General features: G+C 35.0%; 1 pseudogene; it reads right to left on the minus strand.

The window, feature by feature from the left end:
* Window positions 1–467: 467 nt before the first annotated feature.
* The window catches only part of LOC141496529 (small ribosomal subunit protein eS8-like), a 32925-nt pseudogene continuing 20596 nt past the window's right edge, over window positions 468–12796 (minus strand).

The following is a 12796-nucleotide window of genomic DNA, read 5'->3' on the forward strand; positions in this document are numbered from 1 at the left end:
GATATGTGGATAGCCAAAGGCCCTTTATCTGACCTAGAGTTATTGGGGGAGTGGTTCTTGTTCCTTTATGATAGACATGTATCTGAGTGGGACAAAAAGCAGAGTCTTGCCCTAGGGAGAGCAGAGAGACCTCTGCAGTCTCCCACAACCCCTCTTCCATCTGTGGGGTATGAGCTCTAGAAGGTGTTGGGTGGCTCCACCTATTCCAGCAGCACGTTCTCAACTCAGGGATGCTGTTGGGCAGGATCCCTGTGCTCACTTCAAGCTGCCCCAGGTTATCCCTGGGCCAAGAGGTTTGGAAACCGCATCCTCTGCCAAGGACTCAGGTGTTCCTAGGAATCCAGGCACCCCACCAGCTTTCCTGAAAGACTGGAGCAGGTTTTCTCTGGTCTGGCTGCACTATGGTGTGGTTGTGCTGTGGTTCTTTCCAACCCTGCAGTCCTGGTGAAAAAGACCTTTCCTGAAGATTTTTTTTTTTAACAATCAAATAATCTGGGGATTTATTTAGTGAAATGTCCAAGAGCTTATTTGCCCTTTTCGGCTTTCATCTTCCTTAGGTTGAATTCAAGCTTTTTGCCCTCGAGCACATAGCCATCTGCTCGGCCACACTGGCCTGGCCTCGATGTGATGCAGGCAAGGAGCTTGCCCTGTTGGAACTGTTCTTCTAGAAGTGAGCTGATCTTTACATTCTTCTTCCTCTCCTCATATTTCTTCTGGATCTTCTTTGAACGCTTTTTATTTAAAATTTCCTCCTCAGGAGTCAGTTTTGCTCCATTCTTCCGGCCCAGTGGCAGGGCATTAGTGGGACTCATACCACGGGCGGTATGGGGTGCTGTCGATGAGCACAATGCAATTCTTCAGCAGTGTCTTGGTCCTGACCAGCTCATTGTTGGACACATTGCAGACTGCATCAATAATCCTTGTTTTTCGGGTACAGCACTCAGAGCCCCGAGAAGTTGTCCACGTCCAGCCTCAAGCGCCCGGTAGTTCTTGTTGCCTCCTCGGACTCGCACGGTGTGGATGTGGCGGGGCCAATCTTGGTGTTGGCGGGTGCCCGGCCCAGCTCGTACTTGCTCTTCTTCTGGTAGGGTTTGCGCTTGCCCCTGGTCTTGTTGTGCTTGTGCCAGTTGTCCCGGGAGATCCCTGAAAGGAGCAAAGAGCTCCTGAAGATCTTCTAAGATGTCTTGGACTGGGAAATTGTATCACAGTCTAAATTTTGGTTAGAGTTATAATTTGATGTCTTTTGGAGCTTTTTTGGGGAACAAGTTTCTGAGAATTCCTGCCCTCATGCTGCCATCTTAGCTCTGCCCCTTCCCCCACTTCAATGCTATTCATTATTTTAAGGAAATCTCCATTTAGTCTTATTTTCTCTACCATTTTTAATAGGAATAATGTATTTTGTCAAAGGCTTTTTGAGTATCTATTGACATAATCACATAATTTCTGTTGGTTTTGTTATGGATATGTTCAATTATGTTGAATATTTTTCTAATATTTAACCATCCCTGCCTAACCTGTCATAAATCTTACCTGATCATGGTGATCTAATAATAATTATATCAATTTTATGAATATTATTATTATTAATTAGTGATAATAAAATTTTCACGTATCATAAGTAAACAGTATGACCTTAATCATCATACTATAATTGGTCTTTAATGATTACCTCATATTTTTTCTAGATTTTTTTATATTGAATTTCCCATTGTTTTGTTATAAATACCTGAAACTCTTTTAGTTCATCAAATATTCTGTTTTTTTTCAAAAAAGGATTTTATTCTTGTATGCAACCTCAGTTTCTTAACTCTTCTGTTTCGAGATCTATTTTCCTTTAGTTAGAAGCTGCTAGTCTCTGTGAGAACCTGATTGCTTTCATGCAATATTTAATATTTTCTTGTTGTTTGCCATAGTTTCTCTTTAACCTGGGAATTTTGAAACTTGTCTATGAAATTACTGTAAGTTTTATTCCTAGGGACTCTTTCAGGTGATAATTGGTGGATTCTTTTTATTTCTATTTTATTTTCTTGTTATATACCTTCAGGGAAATTTTTCTTAATAATTTTCATAATATTGAATATAGATTAATTTTTATTATTATTTTCATTCTCAGGTAATTTGACAATACTTATGTTGTCTCTCCTTAATTTGTTTACCAGATCAGTTGTTTTTCAAATAAGACATTTTAGAATCTCTCCTATTTTTTTCTAATTTTATGATGTCTTGGTGTCCTATAATGTCATTTGATTCCATTTGCTCAATTCTGGCTTTTTAAATTTTGTTTCTTTTTTCTGATTAACTTTCTTTTTCATAATTTTCTTGAACTGCTTTCATTTTTTCTTAAGTTTTTCTTGTTCTTTAACTTTTTTTTTCATTTTCTTAAACTGGTTTTTAAATTTTTTTCTAATTTATCTTTGTATTCTCTTATTTGATTTTTAAGTTTCTTCTTCAGTTCTTCCAGGATTTCTTTCTTGGGCTTTAATTTTGACATTACTTTTTAGGATAGGAGTGATTTTTTTAAAATTTGACTATCTTCCTTTTCCACATAGCTAGCTATAATTTTTGGGAAATTGGGGGAGGGGATGTTAGGGGAATAATTTGTGAAATAGAGGGAATTTTTTCCCTTTGTTACTCATTTTTTATTTTTAATTTATCTTATTTAAAGAACTTATTATTATTATCATTATTATTATTACAGCTTCAATACTGAGCTGTGGATAATGCTCCCCTAGGTCTGAGATCCTTCTTACTGTTGTTTTCTAAATTCTTTCCAGGAATTCAGCTTCAAGGACTCTTTTCTTTCTCCCCTAAGCCTTAGCCATACTGTCTCCAAAATGTTCTTCCTTCCTGATTTACTGGTATTGAATTGCCTGGGTAGTGCTTGCCTCTCCTAACCCATAACTACTACTACTACAGGCAGGGAGCATGTCTAATCAGCAATGCTAGGCCTATCTGGAAATGATAGGGGGTCCTTCAATTTTCCCTCACTCAGTCATTTTCTGTTCCTTTGAGGAAAGTTTGTGAGGAAAAACCTAAGATGAAATTTCTTGAGATATATAGTCTGCTTTCTTCAGTACCTCCTGTTTGTTGAGTGTTTATACCTCATTCAGATCAAACCTCAGGCTCTGGATTTTTCTATAAGATCTTCTCAAGAAGTCTTAGGAGGACAGTGGCTTTACCCCTTTATTTTTGCTGCTCTGTGTTCATTTAATGGTGATTTTCTGTCTCTGTGATGAAATCTGGAAAGCCTGGAAAATTTCTAACCTATTCCATCAAGTTTCAGAATTCAACAACATCATATATATATATATATATATATATATATATATATATATATATATATATATATACACATATATATGTATATATGTGTATACGCATATATGTATATATAATTTTATCATTTTCTTTTAAAATTTTGAATACTCTATCAATTAGTGCATGTGTATTTAATATTTATATGATTTCATTCTCTAGGTTTCCTTTTAGCAGTATGTAGTGTTCCTGTTTATTCTTTTATCTTTTTACATATTCATATATATGTATGTATACACACAGTTTGCATATATGTGCTCACACAATACTTATATACATATAACCCATTTACATACATATCTATCCATATATATATACATATTTATAAATATCTATATTTTTAGTTTCTTTCTTCCATTTTAATAACTTATCCTGAAAGCAACAACCCCTCCTTAATTCTTCTCCTTTGCTTTCTCTTGCTACTTTGCCCTCCTGTTCCTTAACCCTTTCAAGGCTTCCTCCTTCACACAACCTTCTTTATCCCACCTCCCCACTTATTTACTCACCCTTTTCTATACCTTCCTTATTCTATTCTCTTACAGTCCAACTTAATTCTCTCTGTCCTTTTATTTCTTTTCTGATTTTAAAAGGTTTTTATATGTACATGTATGTGTATTTACATATATATATGCACACACATGTATGTATTGTTCCCTCTTCTCTATTCTCATAATTTAGACTCTTTCTCTTTTGTCTACTCATTTGTAATTTTTTAAAATTTTTATCAGCTTTTCATTATATTCACTTCCAGTCACAGGTGTCAGGGATGGTGCCTCTGACCTCAGAGGCTTTGTCCTGGACCCAATCTTTGAACTCCTTTTCTCCTCTTAATAACATCTGGGGCCCCTCAACACACTGTGTTGGAAATGATATCACTCTTTGAGAACTCTCCATTGGCTATAATCTTCTGATATTCCCTCTAGCTTGGAGCCAAGATCAATAACTAAATTCTCCTGTAAGTGTCCTCTTACCACTTCTCCTGCACTCACCAGCCTTGGGCTGCGTCCTTCTGATCCAAGTCTCGCAACAGAGCTGAATCTGGTGACCTTATCAGCACAAGTTCCTTCCCTTCTCTAGGCTCAGACAGCTTACTATCCCCACTGTCCACTCTCCCAGAGGTGAGAATTCCTGTAATCAAGGCAGAGGTTATTTCCCATTCCAGCTGCCTTTAGGACTTGTCTCTTGCTATTTTAGGGGATTAGCATGGAGGTTTGTACACTTCACTCAGGTGGCATCTTGGTCCTGAAATCTTTCTTTGGATTTTCTCTGGTTGTCCCAGGAAGACCAAAGTTCTGCCCCAACTTTTGTTTACTTTTGGAGCACTCACCCTGAGTTGTTTCTTTCACTTGTTTGTGGAGGAAATATGGACCTACTTTCTGACCTACCTACCTTTCCAGAATCCTCTCACTATTCTATGTAAATTAGTTCTGGTTTTGTTTTTGCGTTGTCTGAGATCATGATTGCTACTTGTTTTTTGTTTTGTTTTGTTTAAGCTTCAGCTGAAGTGTAATAGATTCTGCTCTAACCCTTTATTTTAACTCTTTATATTTCAAGTGTGTTTCTTATAAATAATATATTATTGAATTCTGGTTTCTAATCCATTCTTTTCTCTTCCTTTTTTATGAATAAGTTAATCACATGAACATTCACAATTACAATTACTAATTGTGTATTTTTCCTTTATCCTGTTTTCTGAGCTGTATTCAAGAAGGGGTACTGGTCTCTTGGGACTGGAAGTGATACTGCTCCTCAGTGCTTTCACTCCCTCGTGACCAGAAGTGCTCCTCTCTGTCCTTAACTAGTTGGAAGCATGTCTCACTATGACCCTTTGTTGGCCCATCTCCTCCAGAGTTTGATTTGTGATATTATTTTAAAGGATCTTTGTTTATTAGGGGAATGTAGGGAGAACTTAGCTGAGTGCTATCTCTACTCTGCAATCTTGTAATTGCTCCTTAAAAATGGCAGTATTTAACTCTTAAAAAATGGATAACATGCTTATTTGGACCTGAAATAAAGATGCTAGCCATGAAGTAACACACTTGTATTGGGTTGAGCATAATGAAAATGCTGATTTTTGAGACCGGAATATTCATATGCTGTTATTAAGTGTGAGATATTGGCCCTCAATAAAAACTGAAATGGTATCATGGGTTATTTGTGATCTGATCTGAAGGTTAGGAGATGTGTTGATTTAAAGTACTTATTTACTCTACTGCTCAGGTACAACAATAGACATTTAATGATAATTAACATTTATACAGCATATTAACATTTGCAAAGTACTAAATGTGTATACATGTTTATATGTGTTTTTATATGTGTTCCTATGTACATGATGCAGTGAATAGGCTATTAGGTCTGAAGTGAGGACAACTCGTCTTCCTGAGCTCAAATCTAGCATCAGAAACTTACTAGTTGTGCTACCTTGGATAAGTCACTTAACCAAGTTTGCCTCAGTTTCTCCATCTATAAAATGAGCTGGAGAAGAAAATGGCAAATCACTCCAGTGTCTTCACCAAGAAAATTATACCTGGGGTCACAGGGTCAGATATCACTGGGAAAAAATCCCTCAACAATGGCAGTATACACACTCTATGTATTATCTCATTTGATCTTCATAGCAATGCTATGCATTTTAGTATTTTTGCCTTTTTTATAGATGAGGGAAAGTGAGACTCAGAGAAATTGAAATTTGTCCTGTGTCATTTTCTAATGATTCCAAATCCAAATATTTCCCCACTATTCTGTACTTATCTTTATTGAGTAAGAAACATATTAGTTAATTGATATGGAAATGATAACAGTTCATTCCTTCCAGAGAATTGCCTTTTAGTAGGGACATACATTCATGATAATAAGTTGAGAAAGAGCAATATTTGGGGATGGGAATGGTAGGATTCAGGGAAAGTTGTAAATTAGATTATTCAGATCATTTTATTTTCATTTCCTTTAGAATTAAATAGAATTTTGTCTTGACTTTAATTTTAAAAACCATTTTTTGGAACATGAAATTATCATTGGAGTAAGATATACTCTTGAAACTGTCACTTAAAAATTTTCTTTGACATTAGGAATTTAATATATTTGTACCTATAAAATGCTTTGTTTTGAATAGGAACATGATAGGAAAGTGGTCTATTCCATCAATCTCCTTAGCAACCAAGTGAACACAAAAAAAGGAGATAGCTGCTGGCCTAAATTGTAATTCTTTATAATGGTAGTAGATGAAGAAGCAAATAGATAGAATTTGTTATGATGACAGAGTAATGAAATTTTAAAATTAGGAAGCATCAACACTGATAGTAATTTCTTTTCATTTCTCAGTATTGAAATATAGAAAGCTACAAATTTATGAAAATCTTTGACCCTTTTAAGTTAATTGAATCAACTGATATATAATTTTGTATATAAAATATGTCATAAGAACTAGGTGAATCAGGATAGCCTTCTTATGGGGGTGTCACATGAAATTGAGCCATGAAGGATGCTTTATTATTGTGATAGTCTGAGATGAATGAGAAGTGTATTCCAGGAATTAGAGAACAGTGTGTGGGATACACCAAGGTTAGAGAATAATTTCTAAATTTGGGAAACAGTAATTAAGACAGTTTGTCTAGAAGGGGAAATATTGTGAAATAGGTCTGAAAATATAGCTTCTTAAAAGGTCTTTCAATGTCAATCTAAGGCATTTATTTTATTCACGGGAATATTAGGAAACTCCTCAATACTTTTGAAAAGGGAAATTACATGGTTAGACTTGTGATGAGCAAAAGATTTCTTCCCAAGGAAAGCAGGAAAGGTTTTGTGAAATGCTTTGTTGAAAATCGATGATGTCTCTCTTAAGTTCCTAATCAATCAATCAATCAATCAATCAAGTGGGAATTGTCCAATTTACAATGAAATGTCCCAAAGAAAATCTCTGACAGTTTTTCATATGTGTAATATATTTTCTCCCTACTATCTTTTGCTAACTGTATTATTGTTGACTGAACTCATATTTTACCCAAGATAGATTTTGGACAAAATGTCCAGCCTCAACTTGAACCAGGCTGTATTGCACGATGTTATCAGAATTTCATTAAAATGTTTTTCAATCATCCACTGGAAAGTTTCCCTGGGTACTGTTAACTACTTACCAACTCATAATGCTTTATGTTGGATACATATGTTATGAATTAGATTATTTAATGTTATTTGCTGAGACTATTAGGAGTTGTGATGGGAGAAGTGCTTTCAACTGTCACCCAACAATGTAGAATATTTTCCATGTTGCAAATGTACTTCATTTATGGTTTTCTGATTCTGTGAATAATCATTTTGTTACTCTCTATAGTTTAGCTATAAGAATATCTATTGGAAGTAAGGAGAAATCTGATTAATAATTTGTTTTTGATTTGTCTTAGATTAGAAATATTAATCAGCATAGCACTCTATCTAATGTATCTGTGTAAAAACAAACAATTATAATAGATGATTTTCTCCACAAATGCAAAGAATCAGGGGCAGCTAGGTGGTGCAGTAGATAGAGCAGCAGCTCTGTAGTCAGGAGTACGTGAGTTCAGATCCAGCCTCAGACACTTAATAATTACTTAGCTATGTGACCTTGGGCACTTAACCCCATTGCCTTGCAAAAAACCTAAAACAAACAAAAAAAACAAATACAAAGAATCTATTCTTTCTGACATAGTTGTCATATATGACTCTATGAGGGAAAAGCAAGACCTCCCAGCAACAAAATTATCTGTGGATATTAAAATTAAAAACAATCAAACAAACAACAGTTTCTACTTCTGTGTATTCAAATTCTATTTCTGCTCCTCTACCTTTGTTATTATGGAGAAGTCATTAAAATTCTTAGGTTTCTATGTATAAAATTAAGTTTGGGCTAACTGAATGACCTCTAAGACTTTCAGCTCAAAATTCCAGAATTGTATATAGATATAGGTAGGACTATTTTAATTATTCAATTCAGTGAAATTCAAACAATTAAAATAGTAACTAGATGACTCAAGTGGATATATCCACTTGTATTATAATTGTATTATAATACTGGGCTGGACTCAGGAATACCCGAGTTTCAGACACTTGCTATTTTTGTGACCCTAAGGAAGTCATTTAAGTTGTTTGCTTAGGAGGCAGGTAAGGGGCTTAATGAATAGACCTGGACTTGGAGGGAGTAGGGAAGACTTGAGTTCAAATCCAGACTCTGTGACCCTGGCCAAGTCGCTTAATCTGCTTGTGTAAATCCACTGGAGAAGGAAAAGGCAAACCATTCTGATATCATTGTCAAGCAAACCTTTTGTACAATCTGGTCCAGACAGTCATGAAGTCATCCATGACTGAATGATAATAATAATGATAATAAAATAATAGTAATAATAACAACCACTATTCGATAAGTTCCAATCACACACACACACACACACACACACACACACACACACACACACACACGACTATTCTTAAATTAAATTAGTTCTTGAATTAAGTATGGTTACATACTATTAATGGAAAGAAGGGCATAATAATTTTTTTCAAGCAAAATGTTTTATTATAGAAGTTAAAATTGAAAATAACCCACGTTCTTTGCAACAAAACCCTTCCTACCACATCTCTGGCATGTACAGTGAGCTCATTACATCTTGAGGTATCTATTCTGTTAAATGTAATAATTATGCTGACTATAACTCTGTATTCCTGACATTTCTGTTCTTTAGTGTGAATCTTTTCCATAGCATTCACCAAACCTCTTTCTAGAGCAGAGACATCCCTCACCCCCAACTCTCTCCTACGCTATAAAATTTAGTAGACATGGATGGTAGGCTTGGTCTAACACAATGATGTACATATAAAGGATTTAAGTATATCTACCCAGAATATCAGTTACCTACCAGGAAGCTGGACTCTACCTCTAGGTCTTTCTTTTCTAATATCTCAACTTTTGCCTTATCTTGCAAATGCTCTTCCAACTGACTCCATTGTTGCCTTTATATGCTCTTTCCTTTTCCAACCCTTCTTTATTTTTTTTCCCCATTAGAATATATATTCCTTGAACAATGGGACTTTTTTGGGCTTTTATTTGTATTCCCAATGTTAGCACAGTATATAATATAGTAAGGGTACAATAAATCTGTCTTCTATCTTATTAAATCTTTCTTTTATCTATCTTCTGACTTATTCTCTTTTTTTATTCTATGTTCCATTTCTCTTCTTTTCTAGAATTCTGCCTCTCTATCTCTTATTTATATCTTAGTATTAAAGAAGTTTTCAGTCAGATTAATGAATCATTTCTGAGAATTTATTATTCTTAAAGAATTAATTAAAATATAAAATCACATAATGCTAAAGTTAAAAAGGGATTTCAGAAATCATCCAGTTCAATCCAATAAGCATTTATGAAGCATCTCTAATGTCTTAGACAGTGTGCAAACAACTGGGAATATAATAAATCTCCATACTGTAAATAACTTTGAAATATGAAGAGGGAGATTAATGACAAAAGGAAACGGGCAGGTAGAGGTACAATGGTGGTATATGAAGGAAGAAGAAAGGGGGAACTGGGCACCAAGTCATCTTATTTCCAGGAGTTGAAACCAGTCAGGGCAGCAGGAGTGATCTAAGTCTCCAGGTTGTGCCTTCCATAAAGGAAGGCTTTGTGAGAAGTTTGCTGCTGTACACTCCAACCCTTCAAATAGAAAGAAGAGGAGACTGTGAGAGTAATTAATCTAGGTTTGAGTTTGTAGTGTGAGGATGAGTTTAGAAGTGATGAGCTTCAGTTCATAATTGAATAAGAATCTCTTCTAAAATCTACACTACCAATGACCTTAGAGACTTGGCTTAAAGATGTCCAGTGAAGGGAAGCTACCTTTCATCTCACTTTTGAAAAACTTTAGCAGTTATAAAATTGTCCTCATTTTTCAAGATGCTTCTTGTGACTATACCCACTTAGCCCTTGAGTTGAATCATAAATGAGATGCCCCTGTAGAGGCATAATTTACATAAATTAAGTGATCCCTGCTTTTAAGATTGAAGGGGACTGCCAAAATAGATCTTTCTGTCTTTTTTTGTATGAGAACTTTGCACGACTGAGTTAGGTCTACAAAGAATTCTATTTACTTAGATCTTACTTTTTATTCTATTGATTAGACATGTGAAATCATGCAAAACTACTACATCTTACTTTTCTGGAAAGTAGCATTGTACTTGAATTTTTGATAATCACAAAACTGAATTGTAATTTGGCCCTATTGCTGACTACTCTGTGAGAGAAAAGTCTCAGGAGCATGCTCTTAGAAAAAGAGTAAGTTAAGTCTGGAGAATAATTTTAAACACTAAAGTCTTCCCCTAAATGCCTGAGCATGTCTAGACAATTCCTAGATCCCTCTCACTACATACATTCGCAGACATCCTTCTCAGGCTTTCTTGCGCTCTCTCTGGATCATGGTCAGAAACAGCTCCCTGAACCAATATTGACTGGACAACTTCCAAATAAGCTCTAGGCATGGCTCTCCAAACCCTTGGGCAAGGCCCTTAATATTAATACAGGACATATAGAAAATTCTCCCTTTGATGTGACCTTCCTCAAACTCCACAATTTCAGTAGTAACATATCAATGGCTCACTTTTACATAACAATTTAAAATTCATAATTCAAGTCAATCAGTATTTATTAAATGTTTACTATGTGCTAGACCCTGTTCCAAAATCATCAGAAGTCCCTTTACAAGTATTTTGTATTTTTAAATTTTCAATGTGCTTTAATGCTTCATTTTAATTTATTTTAAGAACTCCACAGTGAAGTAGCTGTTATAGCTCTTTTGATTCACTTTTTGCATTTCAGGAAATGGGATCACAGAGAAGTTAAATGGTTAACTCTTGACCACAAGGTGGTAACTGTCCAAAGTGGGTATTAAACCGAGGAATCCTGGCTCTGAATGGTGTCACTATATCTTACTGCTTAGATCCTCAAACTGTAATAATTAATTTCAGTTACAACTGAGTCAAGTAATTAGATCAATTTTCCAGCACTTGAAATAATTCAACCAGAAGCAACTTCTAAAAGAACCAGAAGCCAGTTGCTTCTGGTTGAACTATTTCTTTGCTCTTTAACTTTTAACTCTAATCCAAAATCAAGTTCCTACCCATGTGATAATGAAATTTGAATGGCAAATATTCTACTCTTTGTAGTGTCTGGCTCACCTATCATCTCTATGGCATATTACCATTGCTACTACCACTACCACTGCTATTACCACTAGCATGACTATCACCACTATCATTACCATCACCACATACACACACACACACACCACAACTCTATCTCTAAGAACAATCATTTATTTTAGGATTCTGTTTCCCATTTTATCTTACCTTTTTCTCCAAAATACTTCTTTCTGACCACCACTTCTCCATTTGGTTTATCCTGATATGCAAGAATGTAAACTCCTCATGGGCAAGGATTGTCTTTTTTTGCTGGCATTTTTATCCCCAAACACTTAATATGCTGCCTGGCACTCATAAAACACTCAATAAATTATTTTTTCATTCATTGATTGTTCATCCAAGATGCCTATTTGTACTGCTTGAGTGATAACAGACATATGCCTGTATCTGATGTTCCTTATCCAATAAGCACTATAACATTTGCCAGGCATTATGATAAATACCGGGATTATAAAAAGAAGGCAAACATAGTACCTGCTCTCAAATAGCTCACAGTCTAAAGAATAGAGTCCAGTCTTTATCTTGAATATTTTTATTGTTGATATCTTATATTTATCATCATCAAAGTATACACTTATAGAACTCTAGTTACTCCAATTTTGTTTGACCTGGGTGGTTTGAAACAATATGAATGGTACGATTCTTATAACTGCAAAGAGATCAATAGATAGACAAAATCTCTGATTTCCAGACTTCTAGTGGGTTCAAATGTGGGGCTTATGTGAAGTATCCATTTAGAGATGCTTGATACAAAACTTTAATTCATATATTATACATTCTTTTGAGAAAAATAAAAATGAAGGAAAGAACTAGGGTCCTGATGGTGCTGGTGCTGTTGATGCTTCTGATATATAGTGTTTTAATGTTTTCAAGTGCTTTTACAAATCTTATCTTATAATCTAGGCCTCATAAGAAGTCTATTAGACATTTTTATCCCCATTTTGTAGATAAGGGAAATAGCTACAGAGAGATCAAATGAATTATTCAGATCTAACATTAGATATTTTTATCCCCATTTTACAGATAAGGGAAATATGCTACAGAGAGATCAAATGAATTCTTTGGATCTAACATTAGAGGAGGACTTAGAAGCCAGATTTTCCCAAGTCCTCTATCCCTCAAACTGTAGTATAACTATGCTTATAAGTACTATGCTACAATTATGTAGGGAGGTATAGTATGTAGAATCCTCAAGTTTCTCAAATTATAATGTAATTAGGAAAAAGTAAAAACTTGTATAAGGTGAGTGTGCTTCCCA

The sequence above is a fragment of the Macrotis lagotis genome, chromosome 8 (genome assembly GCF_037893015.1).
Source record: "Macrotis lagotis isolate mMagLag1 chromosome 8, bilby.v1.9.chrom.fasta, whole genome shotgun sequence".
Taxonomy (NCBI): domain Eukaryota; kingdom Metazoa; phylum Chordata; class Mammalia; order Peramelemorphia; family Peramelidae; genus Macrotis; species Macrotis lagotis.